This window comes from Lathyrus oleraceus, chromosome 1 (assembly GCF_024323335.1).
Source record: "Lathyrus oleraceus cultivar Zhongwan6 chromosome 1, CAAS_Psat_ZW6_1.0, whole genome shotgun sequence".
Taxonomy (NCBI): domain Eukaryota; kingdom Viridiplantae; phylum Streptophyta; class Magnoliopsida; order Fabales; family Fabaceae; genus Lathyrus; species Lathyrus oleraceus.
In genome coordinates, this window is record NC_066579.1 from 422449194 (window position 1) to 422467052 (window position 17859).

The window sequence follows — 17859 nt, forward strand, 5'->3', positions numbered from 1 at the left end:
TACGTGAAGAACCGAAGTCGACCAGAAGGTTGTATGGTTGAAAGATACATTGTTGAAGAAGCGATTGAGTTTTGTACTGAATATTTGTCTAATGTTCAGTCAATCGGACTCCCTAAGTCTCAGCTTGTCGAAAAGAAAGAAGGAAAAAATCTAATTGGAAATAAAATCGTGGCAGTATCAAGGGTCGAACGGGATCAAGTGCATTTGTATGTTCTGCACAATGAGAATGAGGTTGAGCCGTATGTTGAAATTCACAAGGATGTTCTCCGAGGTTTAAATCCCAATAGAAATGAAAATTGGATAGTACGAGAGCACAATCGATGTTTTATACCTTGGTTTAAGGATCATATTTATTCAAAGTATTATTCAGATCCCGCTTCAATAACAGAAAGGTTGAGATGCTTAGCATATGGTCCAAGTTTCCATGCTTTTTCTTATAGCGCATACGCGATTAATGGATACACATTTTATACCAAAGAACAAGATGATAAAAGTACTATGCAGAATAGTGGTGTCACCGTGGTAGCTGAAGCAATGCACATATCAAGTGTGAAGGACTTAAACCCCAAATTTGCAAATCTGTCGTATTTTGGTGTTATCGAGCGCATTTGGGTGTTTGATTATGAGAAGTTTCAGATTCCTATATTTGGTTGCAAGTGGGTTGAAAATAATAACGGCATTCGAATGGATAAGTCAGGATTTTTGCAAGTGGATCTTAATAGGGTGGGATACAAAGATGAGTCTTTTATTCTAGCCTCTCAAGCTAGACAAGTGTTCTATGTCAATGATCCGAAAAGTACAAAATGGTCTATAGTTCTTTTTTCCAACAAAGTAATTGATGAAAACACTGGAGATCAAGGTGATATTGATGTTGAGATTGAATCGTTTACCAGAAATGATCAAGATGAGAATATTATATCAAATGATTCATATATTAGAAATGATCATAATGAGGGTATTTGGATCAATCCAACCGTCCGTGTTGTTAAGAGACATGTAGAACATATTCCAACCAAGAAAAGAAAGAGAACTTAGTGAAAAAGGTACAGGTCAAATGATTTTAATTGTTTTCTTTATTACAGGTAAAATGGCTTTTATGATTTTAATTGTTTTTATATTTGTCATCTGATTTTAATTGTTTTCTTTATTACAGGTAAAATGGCTATTATGAAGTCAATCATTCGTGCAAGGGGCAAGGGATACTTGAAAGTATCAATTGATATTTGTTTGGATGGAGATGTTCCATTGTCGTCAAGCCTCATTCGCGTAGATGATGATGCTGGATATTTGAAAGTATCCCTCTACGACAATGGAACATGTCCATCTAAACAAATATCAATTCTATCTTCAAAAGATAAGGGACCAAAAATATAAGGGGATTACGCAGCAAATCGAGTCAGTTGCATAAAAAAAAAGGTATAAACACAATTATATGATATTTATGCATAGAAAATGTTAATTCTTGATCTTATACTTCACCTAACTAATTTTATGATATTTTAGGTTCATGCTATTGATATTGAACAAAAAGAGGTTGTTGCTAAGAAGACTACGGCTAGCAAAAAAAACATACATCTCAGAGATGCTTTTGCTACTTAGTTTTATTTCTTTTTAAGTTATGAATTGGTTGTATATTTAGAATCTTTAGAAGTTAAACGATTATATATCAGTGGATTGTTGTATATGTATGGATTGTTGTATATAAGGCTTGTTGAATGCAATGTGTGAAAAAGGGCTTCAAATTATACAGTTTTAGGTGTACTGCTTCAATATACAGGTTGTCTAAAATTAATAAAAAAATATAGCGCTTTTTAAAAAAATATTTAAATAACCACCCACTTTAGAGGGCGCTTTCCAAAATAAGCGCCCTCTAAACCCTTTAAATTTCCACTTTAGAGGGCGCTTTCCAGTAAAAGCGCCCTCTAAACCCTTAAAAGTTTCCACTTTAGAGGGCGCTTTCCAGTAAAAGCGCCCTCTAAACCCTTAAAAGTTTCCACTTTAGAGGGCGCTTTCTTCAAAAAGCGCCCTCTAAAGTGGCCCTTAAAGGGCTTAAAGAGCCACTTTAGAGAGCGCTTTCACCAGGAAAAAAAACGCTGTCTTTACCTATGCCAGCGCCAGATTATAGGGCGCTTTAAAGCGCTGTTATAGGCCAAAAAAAGCGTCCTCTTTTCCCTTATTTGGCGTAGTGTATGTTAAATTTGAATGGATGTCATTATGGGTCTATCGCACAAGTTTGCAACATTCAATTCCGCTTCATCCCCTCCTTGTATTTTTTCTTCACAGCAACACAAATTAATTGTAATCCTACAAAAACCATGAAAAAATTGCATGTTGACATAAACTAGCATGACATTGTAATCCAACCAAAATTTATCAACATACATAACAATAACATCAACTTAACAACTGTCATACCCCAATATTCGCCTTACTCTTCATATAATCATATAGGTCATTAAACCCAAACATTTGCACATCATCCTCATCCAGTCATTTCATTGAATAAGCATGGTTCAATCCAATTTACAAGTCGCATCAGTTCGTTGCATATGCAGTCATCATTGTGACATCGTGTCATAATAATTGTTCTGATTAATTCTAACGTCGTATTGATTTCAATTTCAAATTAACTTTTGAAGTTTAAGTTGATTTTGAGGTTAGATTTGATCTTTGAAAATAAATTTGGTTTTATAAATCATTTCTCTTTTTTCCGAAATAATTTTAGAAGTTCAGGTTGAGTAGGACGATCCGAATGGATTATTGAAAAGTCGAGTTGGTTGTGGAAAATTTGATCATTTTTGCATTGAGCCCATTCCATTGTTTTTTCTTTAAGCCCATTGAACCACTCATGTTTTTTGGTATTATCCAATTTACAAATTCTAAGTCCATTAACCATTCATCCAAATCCAATTTCTTTTATATATCCATTTAGAAAATCCATTCATTTAATCCATTAAACCATTTTTCTAAATCCTTTTTCATTTACCATTAACCAATTCCAAATATCCAACAAAAATCCATTTTTATCCATTTAACCACTTTCATTACCCAATTCATTTTAACCCCAAATTCAATTTACCCAAACCATTGTCCATTCCATAAATCCAATTGAATCCAATTTACCCAAAACCATTATCCATTTTCATTAAAACCATATCTACTTTCATTAATCCAATACATATCCACTTATCCAAATCTATAAGCCAATGAAAGGAAATTGAAGAAGCTACTTGCAGGTGCAGTAGTGGCACAAAAGGTGGGTGTGGAAAAGTGTGGGCCATGATGCAAAATGATAAACAATGTCAATATGAAAAATCCAACTCCAAAGCCACTTCCAAGAAGCTGCTTCAGCAAGCGCAGCTAACTACAACAATGGCTGTTAATTGCAACATAACACTTCAACCGCCAAAACAGAACTCCAAGCTGCGAAGCCAAGCCGCACCATTAAGCCACAACTCCATCCAAACGCTGCAAAATGCAAGCGAGATACAGCCAGCTGCAAACAAAAGCTACCAATAACCTGCATAAAATCCAAACACCAATAAGCTGCATAAAAAAAGTTCCTGCATAAAAAACGATAACAGAATGGAATCATAACCGAAAGGCAAAATCCATAACAGAATTTTTCTAACAACTTCCTAACTACTTCTAATCTTCACCCTCTCATCATTATAAATAGCGGCAAGTTCTAAGAGATTGGGGGCAGTTTTTTTCCGACACAAAAGTAAGAGAGAAACTGTAACAGAGCCACCGTACATATCCCATTCTCCACCGTGCACAAACTCCCCTCCCTCGCATCTCAGGACAGAATGAGTCGGAGGAATAACGGAAACGGAGAGCAGAAGGAGAAAAGGAGATATTGAAGAAGAACATTGAAGATAAGTAAACCGCGTGAAGCTTAACTGAAGATTGCATCGAGGCTTGGCCATTCCAGATTACACGTTCCGCACTTGCTACGGATTTTTCGGTCCATCATCGCGGACTCGTTTTCTCCATCTATCACCAACCAACATTCGACCTTAATTCTCCAGTTTCCCTCAATCAAGTTACATAACGAAAATTCACTGTGAAGAAAATGTATCGACGACGGACGTCAACGGTGTCGCCGGAGGTTGAAGGATCATCGCTCGAACCGTCGTGTCATAGCAAGCCGGTAATCAATTCTCTTCTCTCCGAATCTTTTCTGTCTGCGGCGGAGCAACTCGTCTGAATCTCAGAATCGATAACCTCACATCATGAAGAAGCATCGCGTGCGTTCCGCCTTGAACCATCGCGCATCAACTCGAGGTGAGAATTTTCTTTTGTTGATTACATGATATTTGAGCTGATGACTTGAATCTTTGAAGAACTTCCATGTATGATGTCGAATGCCATCCAAGAACACGAATCCATGAACACGGGTGCGTGAACGGCGGTGAGAATCGCGATGTTCGCTTCGGCTTTTTCTGATAAGCGCTTTTCACCGTGATTTGGTTTCATGGCCTATCCACATAAGCGTATTATCTACGTAAGCGCTTTCGGCCAGTGTTATGAGCGCTTAGTCATTGGGTCATGGCTCGATTTGGACAAAAGCCCCTTTAGGCCCACTAAAATGCTATTCACACCTCCCATGGCCAATGCACCCCATCGACTTGCCCTTGGTCTAAGCATTGACACAGGCCCGGTTCCATTCTTCTGTTTTATTTCTTAATTGGAATAGTTAGAACATGTGAATTTTAGTAGTTGAGATAACTAGCTTAATTCCAAAATTTTAGAGTTAATTAGGTAAATATCATTAGAAATGTTGTTAAAAGCATTAAGAATAATAAAGATAATTAGCCTTTTTAGCATTTTAATTAGGTATAGATTTTAATTGGATATTATTAGAAGTAAATAATTTTAGGATTAGAATATATCAGAAATATTTTTAGAGATATTAACTTTAGTTTTAGATTTAATTGTTTTTAATTAGGATTTGCATGAAATGGAAATAATTCAATATTAACCATAATTTGTAAAAGGACAATTTTACCCCTAGTGATAAAAATAGGTTAATTTTGTATGCTCCCTTAGTTCTAGGACTTGTAGAATTTTCTAATTAACCTAGCTATTATTTCTCATGTGGTTAGCCTTGGTTTTAATTCATGTTTAGATAGAGTTTAGATTTTAGAATCAACTTTCATTTGAATGATTTTATTTTCGCACTCCCTTGTACTTTACATGTACCCCCTTCCCCTTTCTGATGTATGCATTTACTTGCTTTCTTTTATTGCTTCATAGCTACTCCTTAGGCATTAGGAACGCTCACTCTTTCACAACCAATAATCAAACCCTTGATCCAACGTCAAGCGGTCCTTTTCTTAAATCAAATTCAATAAACAAACCCTTGATCCAACGTCAAGCGGCTTTTTCCAAATCAAATTCAAAAACATAATAAATGGCGATTAGGATCGTACATCACGCGCCTTAAGCGATAAAGAAGGGATGAGACTGGAGCTTTCCTACACTCATTATGAATGCTTCGAACACAAGACGTTTGGCTTGACCGTTTGAGGTATTCACCTTTATCCATAGTCTTTAGTGCAATCCGAAATCAATAACACTTTCTGCAAAACTTAAAAACAATTCAACACATTCAAACCTTTTGTTTGAGCCTTAGGGCGACACCATCGAAAACCTTTCTTCAAGGTAATAAAATCAACAAAAAAAACCAAATAATTTCAAAACCACGAACTACGAAGGCTCTGATTTCTCACTTCAACAAGTGGGCATACGTAGGCACGAGGATCCATTCCTTGGCGAGCACACTAATTTAAAATCTACCTCCACTCCGCAAACCTTTGGCAAGAAAACATTCGATAGACAATACACACATAAGCGCAAACATCCTAGATGGTTCCCATGGAGTACCATGGATGTGAGGGGTGCTAATACCTCCCCCTTGCATAACCGACTTCCGAACCTGTTCGTGGTTGCGATGACCATTCTTTGGGGTTTTCTCGATATTTTCCCATTCCTATGGAATAATGGCGACACTGTATTTATCGCGTAGCGATAGCTGGAGAATCTGCTGGGGAAACCTCCCTAAGCAAGTCAAGCCTAATCTAGGTTGCTTCCTCGCGTGTGTGTGCGTATCCTTTTGATATTGCTTACCTTATTTATTTCCTTTTGCTTTAATTTTTGTAATCTATTATGTGGTTCCACGCTTCAATGGTTATAATGGATGGTACTCCGATTGCAAGTAACCTTGTGGGAAAGACTCTCTACCCGAGTCTAGAGTGCAAACTTGAGATAGGAGAGGTTGAGTATTATGGGCCACCGAGAAGCTTTTCTCGTAAGGGTCGATACGAGAACCTCGCTTAGAGTAGATTCTTTTGGAGACGTTGACGACCGTCAAGCTTTTGGCGTAAGCGATCAATGTCTTCATTTGGATCCATGACTCTAAGGACCTTTGTAGAACATTAAACCTATGGCCTATTAAGGTTGATGGTCGCGTAGTACGGGTCCCCGAGAAGCTTTTCTCGCATGGATCGGTACGAAGATCTCACTCAAAGTAGATCTTCTTGATGGAGTTGACGACCGACAAGCTTTTGCCGTAAGCGGCAAACAGTCAAGGAAGTCCATGACTTTGAGACCATTGTCTAGAACCCGATGTCGATGGTCGCGTAGTGAGGGCCCCTGAGAAGCTTTTCTCGTGTGGGTCAGTACGAAGATCTCACCCAGAAGAGGCTCATTTGAAGGAGTTGAAGACCGACAAGCTTTTGTCGTAAGCGCCAAACAGCCAAATGAATCGATGACTCTGGGGTCCCTATCTAACCCTAGACTACGACCGGTGAGATCCCCATTATGAGTAAGCAATCAGAGTTATCCTCCATCCATATCCCGAACCTGTGATACCATGCCAACTTGTGTGTTCGACTCGTGGGAACGATGCTTGTGTATCATTCATTCACTCACTCATGCATTCATGCATTATAAAAAATATTCAAATACAATATTCATGCATCACTCTGCATATCATCAAACAAAATCCAAAAAACTTACCATTCTACCCTTCTATCCAGAATCATCCACAGTTAAGCTGACTTCTCGACATTCATACTACACGCGCAATAATCAGAAATTGCTCATGGATCAGTTGGAGCAGAATCAGACTGCTATGAGGGAGGATATGGCCACTATGAAGGCTCAGATGGGTTAGCTCGTTGAAGCCCTACAAGCTCTGGCTAGGGGACAAGAGGAAATACGTCAGGCTAATCTGAGAGCCTCTACTACCAACCCTGTTGTTGTGACTATACCGGTGAATCCACAAAGAGGAGCTGATACGCTTGTTGTAGCTCAGCCACCTCCCGAAAGAGGTCCGGTGTATCAAAATGCTAATCAAACATTCAATATCGCCGCCAATAGGAGATTCCAACCTGAGATTGACGAGCAGCAGGACGCTTTCTTCACTACAAAGCCTGACTCGATTTATGAAGCTTTTGGTCCTTCTCTTGCTGACATTGAAAGGAGATTTCAAATGATGGAGGAGAGATTCAAGGCGATGCAAGGTTCCGATACCTTTGGGTTGGATGTTGCTGACATGTGCTTAGTGCCAGACGTGAAAATTCCTCCCAAGTTCAAAGTCCCGAGCTTTGAAAAGTATCAGGGGGTCACTTGTCCAAAGACCCACATCCGAGCTTTCTGCAGAAAGATGGTCACTCATTCTAGTGACGAGAAACTCTTAATGCACTTTTTCCAGGACAATCTTAGTGGAGCTATTCTGGAATGGTATATGCAGCACGAGTGCATGCATATACGAACATGGAGGGAACTTGCTGAAGCCTTCTTGAAGCATTATCAGTATAACTCAGACATAGCTCCCAATCGGGCTCAGCTTCAAAGCCTTTCTCAGAAGCCGGATGAATCATTCAAAGAGTACACTCAACGATAGAGAGACTTGGCTGCCAGGGTTCAACCCCCTCTACTCGAAAGAGAGCTGATAAACATGTTCGTGGATACCCTTCAAGGGCGGTATTTTGAAAAAATGATTGGAAGTAGCACCTTGGGATTCTCAGACTTGGTCATTGCTGGTGAGCGAATTGAGAATGACTTGAAGATCGGTAAAATACAAGATACAACCGTTGTGGCTAATGGAGCAAAGAAGTATCATTCTGGATTCTCAAAGAAGAAGGAAGGAGAGACCAATGCTATCGCTCAAGGGGGAGATGGAGGTTACCAAATGCCATACTATCCAGTGGCAGCAGTAACACCTAACCCGTATCCGCAACCAGCGTATGTCATTCCAACTGGTCCTCTAGCGATACAATATCAGCAACCCTATACTCCTCAGCAACTCGTTGCTCCGCAACAACAGAACTACTATCAGCAGGGTAGACAAGGACCAAGGAGGCCTCCTAGAAGGTTTGATCCAATTCCCATGCCGTATGGACTTCTGCTAGCGCATTTGCTCAAGGATTCGCAGGTCCAGCTGAGAGAAGCTAAGGCTCCTCCTGTACCTCTTCCTCCCGGGTATGACATGAATGTCAGCTGCGAGTATCACTATGGGACGCGGGGTCACTCGATCGAGAATTGCAATATCTTCAAGCACAAAGTACAAGACTTGATTGACTCAAAAGAAATATCGTTCAAGCCAGTTGTTCCAAACAACCACGTGCAGGCAAGTACATCAGCAACGCCATAGTCAGAACAACAGTGGATCTGAAGGATCGATATCTGTGGAACTGTCTCGTCAGCCTTTTCCAGAATCAAGACCCCAAGCAGTGGGAGAATAAAGCGGATCATTCCAGCAATCTCTGGTTCAATCATGTTCATGTGTGATTTTCTTGTTTTTCATTTGTAACAGTCATTTGTAATAAACTCGTTTGTTTTTGAATAATAATGACATTGAAATGAATATGCATGTTTTGAATAAATCCATTCGTGTCCACTCATACTTTATCTTGTCAATATTCAAATGTTGGTTTTTGAAGGAGGATGATGTAATTAAAAACACGAAACGAATTCACTGCTCGTACGCTTTTGAATAAAACTGTGTTGATGATGTAAGGCATTGTTTCAAATCCCCAAACAACGGAGATATAAGGAAGATAGTCCCTAGTTAACCCCTTTGAGCCAAGAAGTAGGAGTTTATTTCTTAAATATAAAACCTTCAATCTCAAACCAGGGCGGGGTAGTCGTCAGTTAGTTTGACCAAGCGTTCAAACTTCGAAAGAGGAGTGTCCCAGTTGAGGATCAACCGTGTCTTATCCCTCATAAGAGGTCGGAAACCACCAAATTCCAAACGGTTGTCCCTCACCCACAGAGGCACGAGGCGGTCACAACCCATTCAAATCAATGGGCAGACGTCACACGATTTGTTTCAGCAAAAAGAAACAAAGAAAGAAAACAAAAACAAAAAGAAGAAAGAAAGCCCGCTAAGTCAAAAACTCGAAAACGAGTGGCTTAGGCAAAAATTAGGGCATCCCTGTGGATTGTAAATATGAACCAATCCAACAAAAGTAGGGAAATGAAAAAACAAATTCGCATAAGAGGAATCAAAAGAAAATCCTCAGCAAGAACAAATTCGTGTGGCCCCAAACCAAACAGAGGGTGCATGACCGCCATACCAAAAACCTTCCGGGTTCATTAACCATCACTCCTAAATCCCTTTTGGAAGAAGAACGCTTGTTTCAAACTAGCTGAACGTAGGGCTGGAGAACATCACGAAGAGCGGGTGGGTTAGGATAGGTTCGAGCCTTATATCCTTTCTTTCTAAAAATTATGAACCAGACCACGTTACAACCTTCAAAAGACCTAATTGAAGCAAAGGTTTATTTTGAAGGCGTACTATAGTCAGAACGATCGTGTTAAAACTGTCTCCTCATCAATTTACTCATATGTGTTGATATTGATATGTGACATTCGTTATCAATGATGCATTCATTAAATGTCAGAATTTCAGTGAGCATGTTTGGATTTCAAAACTGCATAAAAATGACATTGCATTATCATTTCAAAAATGGACTTGTCTTACTCGTGAGTAAGCATCTGACATCGAGAGATTCGCCACAATGAGCGTGAATTGAGGAACCTGATGATTCCAAAGCGCATAACGCCTGAGATCTCCGTTGAGCAGGGGCAAGCCACTTCTCTTTTGATCACGTCAGTCAGAATGTCTAAAGACTCTGTCAAGCAGAAAGACAAACAACTTCGAGATCTCGTCGATCCGAGGCAGTCACATCGAGAAATCTCTACAAGATTCAGTCAACCTGAAGTATTCAAGTCGAGATTCAATCAATCTCTCTGAAGATCAGTGAATCAGGGGCATTCCCTCAAAAATCAGCCAACCAAAGGCAAAGTTACTTCAAGGCTCGTACTGGGGTAAGCCACCCCAAGAGTACAAGAAGTCAATCTCCATGAAATAGTTAATCAGAGGAATGCAGTTCCCAGACACTAGGGCAGATCCGATGGTGACAATCCATGATGAAGTTGCTTCCTACCTAGTGATTGGGGCAATCCTTGCAGATACCCAACAACTTAGGGCAAGACGATCCAAAGAGAGAAAGGTTCTCTCCCTACCTGGGACAGCATTTCCGGATCCAGCCTGGGGCATCCAAAGATCTACGTCAGATCCATCCCCCAACAATATCAAGAAGTCGGATGTCGGGAAGTCATGCGAGACGGAACCGACCCTCCAAATCAGAAGCCTTGCAACTCAATCAAACTTCCTCATCATTCATTGCATCATACCCAAGATTGGGGCATCCGTAGACCCTCATATCATTGCATCAATCCGTCATGCATAATTCATATCATACATATCATCCAACATAGCACAAATCTCTCTAACAAGGAAGAATCAGGCCCAAAGCTCTCTTGGCACTATTCAACTACCCATTTTCGTTGGCATCTTTCCATAATCCACCCCGTTGGCATTACAAAATAGCAAATAAATGACCTTTTTGACTTTTGTAAAGCTCTTAGTTGGCAACCCCGGCAGGATTGTTCGAAGTCATTCCTTTTTTGCTTACCTGTCGTAAGCCTGTTGCCTCCTTCATGGAGATGATTTCATCGAGATAACTCTCCTTTCGTGAGTTTATTTCGTTGCTTGGTGCACGAAATCACGTCTCCCCCTCGTCGACTTTCGCACGAGAAGGGTTGCCTGTGTCAAGACTTTGCCTTTTGATTTGTTTCAAAATACCCAATGTAGGTTTGGTGAGTCCCGGGAAGGGTAGCCATATTTCGAAAACTTCATCCCCATCGTTGTGCTTGTGGGACCCCTTGAGGTTTTCGTATCTACAGCAAAGTGCCCAATTGACATAGCCTGCCAAAGCCCAGACCTTGTTTGGCAAAAATCTTGCAAAGTCCAATTCTCATTGGCAAAACCCCTATCTCTCAAATTTGAAAGACCAATCAAGCAGTAATCGTCAGTGTCTATCACTTTTTTTTAATACCCGTCAGTATTGATCTCCCTTCGCTCGTTAGTGTCTATCATTTTTTTCGATACCCGTCGGTGTTGATATCTCTTCCCCAACCGCAGAGTTGTAGATAATCACCCTTTACTCAGTTTTAGATTCCATTACCTCTAACCCCAGAGCTGAGAGACTATCATATACTCAATCTCGGAGTTGTTGTCTATTTCTCTTGTTCCCAACCTCAGAGCTGTCGACTATCCCTTTCATATCGACCTCAGATTTGTGTGTTTCCCCTTTCGAACCTCGGAGTTGAATGTTTCCTTTTTTCCAACCACAGTGTTGTCTTCCCTTTTTTCAACCACAATGTTTTCGTCCCTTTTTCCAACCACAGTGTTGTCGTCCCTTTTTCCAACCGCAGTGTTGCAAACCACAGTGTTGTCATCCCTTTTTCCAACCGCAGTGTTGTAGCCCATTTTTCCAACCACAGTGTTGTCGTCCCTTTTTCCAACCGCGGTGTTGCCAACCACAATGTTGTCGTCCCTTTTCCAACCTCAGTGTTGTCGCCCTTTTCAACCTCATAATTGCCGTTGCTTATCGTATCACCCCAACCTCAGAGTTGTATGTTGCCTTTCCTTATCTCGACCTCAGAGTTGTCATTCCTTTTCCAACCTCAGAGTTGTTGTCAGAGTTGTTGTCAGAGTTGTTGTTTACCGTTTATTCTCCCAATCTCAGAGTTGAGTATCTGCTTGTTTCCAACCTCAAAGTTGACGTTTACCATTTTTCGCTCCCGGCCTCAGAGTTGGGAAGTTACATTTTTTCAACTTCGGAGTCGGTGTATCTCTTTCAAGCCTCAAAGCTTAGGACCTACTTTTTCCCAACCTTAGGGTTGACGATCACCTTTTGTTGACCTCAGAGTTGAGTACCTACCTTTTTACACTTCAGAGTGAATGTGTCGTGTTACCCCCAACCTCAGAGTTGTATGTCTCCTTATTCCCCAGCCTTAGAACTGAATAGTTATCTTTCTTCAGCCTCAGAGTTGAACGACTGTCATTTTCCAACCTTAGAGTTGACGACTACCTTTTATCCCCAACCTCAGAGCGGAATGGCTACCTTTTTCCCAACTTTCGAGTTGTTGTATCATTTTCTTATTCTCCAACCTCAGAGTTGATATTTGCAAACCCAACCTCCGAGTTGACGCCTACTACCTTTGTTCCCGACCTTAGAGTTGATGTTCGTCTGCAAACCCGACCTCAGAGTTGATGCTTACCCGGTCTCCAGTCCCATAACCAACGTTGGTCGCGATTTGTCTCCAACCGCGGAGTTCAGAATGTCCATTTTTGCCCCAGTCGCAATATTGAGGTCAGGACGTTTCAATCCCCCAGCAATCAGTGTTGTTTTTGCTTTTGTCCCCAACCTCAGAGTTGTCGATTAACAATTTACCTTCCATTCGCCTACTGTCGTCCTCAGTAAGGTCATCTGCCATCCCGAATCCTAGGATTTGTGTGGAGAATCATTTCATGATTCCAAAAGAGAACAATTACCAAGGAGATATCCCCCATCAGAAAATTCTTTCTCGGTGCCTTCAAAAAAAACTTGTTAGTAGAGACAAAATGGAGAAAATAATCAATCATATTGCATTAGCATACTGCATATGTCATGCATATCTAACCCCTGACATATCCATTTACCAAATAACATCCCGATTCCCAACAACTGACATACGCAAAGACATGTTTGTTCTCCCATATATCCCAGTGAAGAAAACCTCCTTGTGACCTATCTTCACGTTGCTTTCCATTTGTTCATGGCGGAAAAATTTCCTGTTATTCTAGTATTTAATCCTCTCCTACCTTGATTGTCTGGAAGTCATTGCCATCCATACATTCAGGTCCGAGAAGATTAAATAGGGGCAGCTGTCATACCCCAAAATTCGCCCTACTCTTCATATAATCATATAGGTCACTAACCCCAAACATTTGCACATCATCCCCATCCAGTCATTTCATTGAATAAGCATGGTCCAATCCAATTTACAAGTCGCATCAGTCCGTTGCATATGCAGTCATCATTGTGGCGTCGTGTCATAATATTTGTTCTGATTAATTCTAATGTCGTATTGATTTCAATTTCAAATTAACTTTTGAAGTTTAAGTTGATTTTGAGGTTAGATCTGATCTTTGAAAATAAATTTGGTTTTATAAATCATTTCGCTTTTTTTCGAAATAATTTTAGAAGTTCAGGTTGAGTTGGACGATCCGAATGGATTATTGAAAAGTCGAGTTGGTTGTGGAAAATTTGATCATTTTTGCATTGAGCCCATTCCATTGTTTTTTCTTTAAGCCCATTGAACCACTCATGTTTTTTGGTATTATCCAATTTACAAATTCTAAGTCCATTAACCATTCATCCAAATCCAATTTCTTTTATATATCCATTTAGAAAATCCATTCATTTAATCCATTAAACCATTTTTCTAAATCCTTTTTCATTTACCATTAACCAATTCCAAATATCCAACAAAAATCCATTTTTTATCCATTTAACCACTTTCATTACCCAATTCATTTTAACCCCAAATTCAATTTACCCAAACCATTGTCCATTCCATAAATCCAATTGAATCCAATTTACCCAAAACCATTATCCATTTTCATTAAAACCATATCTACTTTCATTAATCCAATACATATCCACTTATCCAAATCTATAAGCCAATGAAAGGAAATTGAAGAAGCTACTTGCAGGTGAAGTAGTGGCACAAAAGGTGGGTGTGGAAAAGTGTGGGCCATGATACAAAATGATAAACAATGTCAACATGAAAAATCCAACTCAAAGCCACTTCCAAGAAGCTGCTTCAGCAAGCGCAGCTAACTACAACAATGGTTGTTAATTGCAACATAACGCTTCGACCGCCAAAACAGAACTCCAAGCTGCGAAGCCAAGCCGCACCATTAAGCCACAACTCCATCCAAACGCTGCAAAATGCAAGCGAGATACAGCCAGCTGCAAACAAAAGCTACCAATAACCTGCATAAAAAAAGTTCCTGCATAAAAAACGATAACAGAACCGAATCATAACTGAAAGGCAAAATCCATAACATAATTTTTCTAACAACTTCCTAACTACTTCTAATCTTCACCCTTTCATCATTATAAATAGCGGCAAGTTCTAAGAGATTGGGGGCAGTTTTTTTCCGGCACAAAATTAAGAGAGAAACTATAACAGAGCCACCGTACATATCCCATTCTCCACCGTGCACAAACTCCCTCCCTCGCATCTCAGGACAGAATGAGCCAGAGGAATAACGGAAACGGAGAGCAGAAGGAGAAAAGGAGATATTGAAGAAGAACATTGAAGAGAAGTAAACCGCGTGAAGCATACCTGAAGATCGCATCGAGGCTTGGCCATACCAGATTTCACGTTCCGCACTTGCAACGGATTTTTCGGTCCATCATCGCGGACTCGTTTTCTCCATCTGTCACCAATCAACATTCGACCTTAATTCTCCAGTTTCCCTCAATCAAGGTACAGAACGAAAATTCACCGTGAAGAAAACGTATCGACAACGGACGTCAACGGTGTCGCCGGAGGTCGAAGGATCATCGCTCGAACCGTCGTATCATAGCAAGCCGGTAATCAATTCTCTTCTCTCCGATTCTTTTTTGTCTGTGGAGGAGCAACTCGTTTGAATCTCGGAATAGATAACCTCACATCGCGAAGAAGCATCGCGTGCGTTCCGCCTTGACCCATCGCGCATCAACTCGAGGTGAGAATTTTCTTTTGTTGATTACATGATATTTGAGCTGATGACTTGAATCTCTGAAGAACTTCCATGTATGATGTCGAATGCCAGCCAAGAACGCGAATCCATGAACACGGGTGCGTGAACGGCGATGAGAATCGTGATGTTCACTTCGGCTTTTTCTGATAAGCGCTTTTCACCGTGATTTGGTTTCGTGGCCTATCCACATAAGCGACTTATCTACGTAAGCGCTTTCGGCCAGTGTTATGAGCGCTTAGTCATTGGGTCATGGCTCGATTTGGACAAAATCCCCTTTAGGCCCACTAAAATGCTATTCACACACCTCCCATGGCCAATGCACCCTATCGACTTGCCCTTGCTCTAACCATTCACACAGGCCCGGTTCCATTCTTCTGTTTTATTTCTTAATTGGAATAGTTAGAACATGTGAGTTTTAGTAGTTGAGATAAATAGCTTAATTCCAGAATTTTAGAGTTAATTAGGTAAATATCATTAGAAATGTTATTAAAAACATTAGGAATAATAAAGATAATTAGCCTTTTTAGAATTTTAATTAGGTATAGATTTTAATAGGATATTATTAGAAGTAAATAATTTTAGGATTATAATATATCAAAAATATTTTTAGAGATATTAACTTTAGTTTTAGATTTAATTGTTTTTAATTAGGATTTACATGAAATGGAAATAATTCAATATTAACCATAATTTGTAAAAGGACAATTTTACCCCTAGTGATAAAAATAGGTTAATTTTGTATGCTCCCTTAGTTCTAGGACTTGTAGAATTTTCCAATTAACCTAGCTATTATTTCTCATGTGGTTAGCCTTGGTTTTAATTCATGTTTAGATAGAGTTTAGATTTTAGAATCAACTTTCATTTGAATGATTTTATTTTCGCACTCCGTTGTACTTTACATGTACCCCCCTCCCCTCTCCGATGTACGCATTTACTTGCTTTCTTTTATTACTTTATAGCTACTCCTTAGGCATTAGGAACGCTCACTCTTTCACAACCAATAATCAAACCCTTGATCCAACGTCAAGCGGTCATTTTCTAAAATCAAATTCAATAAACAAACCCTTGATCCAACGTCAAGCGGCTTTTTCCAAATCAAATTCAAAAACATAATAAATGGCGATTAGGATCGTACGTCACGAGCCTTAAGCGATAAAGAAGGGATGAGACTGGAGCTTTCCTACACTCTTTCTGAATGCTTCGAACACAAGACGTTTGGCTTGACCGTTTGAGGTATTCACCTTTATCCATAGTCTTTAGTGCAATCCGAAATCAATAACACTTTCTTCAAAACTTAAAAACAATTCAACATATTCAAACCTTTTGTTTGAGGCTTAGGGCGACACCATCGAAAACCCTTATTCAAGGTAATTAAATCAACAAAATAAACCAAACAATTTCAAAACCACGAACTACGAAGGCTCTGATTTCTCACTTCAACAAGTGGGCATACGTAGGCACGAGGATCCATTCCTTGGCGAGCACACTAATTTAAAATCTACCTCCACTCCGCAAACCTCACTACGCCAAATAAGGGAAAAGAGGGCGCTTATTTTGGCCTATAACAGTGCTTTTAAGCGTCCTCTAAAGTGGCGCTGGTATAGGTAAAGACAGCGCTTTGTTTTCCTGGAGAAAGCGCTCTCTAAAGTGGCCCTTTAAGGGCCATATTATAGTGCGCTTTCAGAAAAAAGCGCCCTCTGGAGTGGTCCATAAAGGGCCACCTTAGAGGGCGCTTTCTGGACAAAGCGTCCTCTAAAGTTGTCAATGTAAAGTGTTTAGAGGGCGCTTCCTACAGAAAGCGCCCTCTAAAGTGTTAGTTATTTTAAAAAAATTTGTTTGAAAAACAGTGGGTATTTAATTGGGAACCTGTTCGCATGCTGCAAAAGTGTAAAATTCATATTGATTTCATCCTTTAATCCAATGTTATACACCATTAATCCATTGATATATACAACATGAATCCATTTATATACAACATTAATCCTCCATATATACAACATTAATATATTGATATTCATGCATGTACAACAACATTCCATACATATATGTACAACAACTACAACCTATATGATTCTATGATCAATAATGAATTGACACAATTCATCCTTCATTTCATCCAAATGAGCTATTGAGTAAGATTTGTATTCATCAAAGTACTACAATTAAGAGAATAAAACATATTCATGATTTAGTAAAACATATCCGATAATATTAAAATAAACCCTAAGTTATTATTCCATATCATTTTTGGGATGTCTATACGATTCAACGCAATGATATCTCTCATAAATCTCAATACAAAAAATCCGCAATCGATCGAATTGTTTTGCTGAGGACACTACACAGAAAAACAAACAATATATATATATATATATATATATATATATATATATATATATATATATATATATATATATATATATATAGTTAATTTCTTACAAACACTATTATAAGCAAAAATAAGAAACTTAATATATACCTGAACTCTGACCCAGGTAATGTCCTTCCTATTACGATAATTCTTTTTCGATCTAAATTTTAGTATTGCCCTAACAAAATAAAAACGTATATTGAGATCAATCTGACAGACATAATTAAATATACAAATACACACGAATATTTAGGGGAATTTCACTTACGCGTCAACCGTCTTCTTCATACTCGGATATTTACTCCAATCACCCGGTAACGAATCGAGATAA

At 39.4% G+C, this 17859-nt stretch overlaps 1 long non-coding RNA gene across 1 annotated transcript; it reads right to left on the bottom strand.

Annotated features, from left to right (window-relative positions):
- Nucleotides 1-14001: 14001 nt before the first annotated feature.
- On the bottom strand, nucleotides 14002-15898 carry LOC127078623 (uncharacterized). Its single transcript, XR_007787862.1, has 2 exons — nucleotides 14758-15898; nucleotides 14002-14419 (listed from the first exon to the last, which is right to left on the bottom strand). It is a non-coding gene; the product is annotated as an uncharacterized LOC127078623 (long non-coding RNA).
- Nucleotides 15899-17859: the final 1961 nt, after the last annotated feature.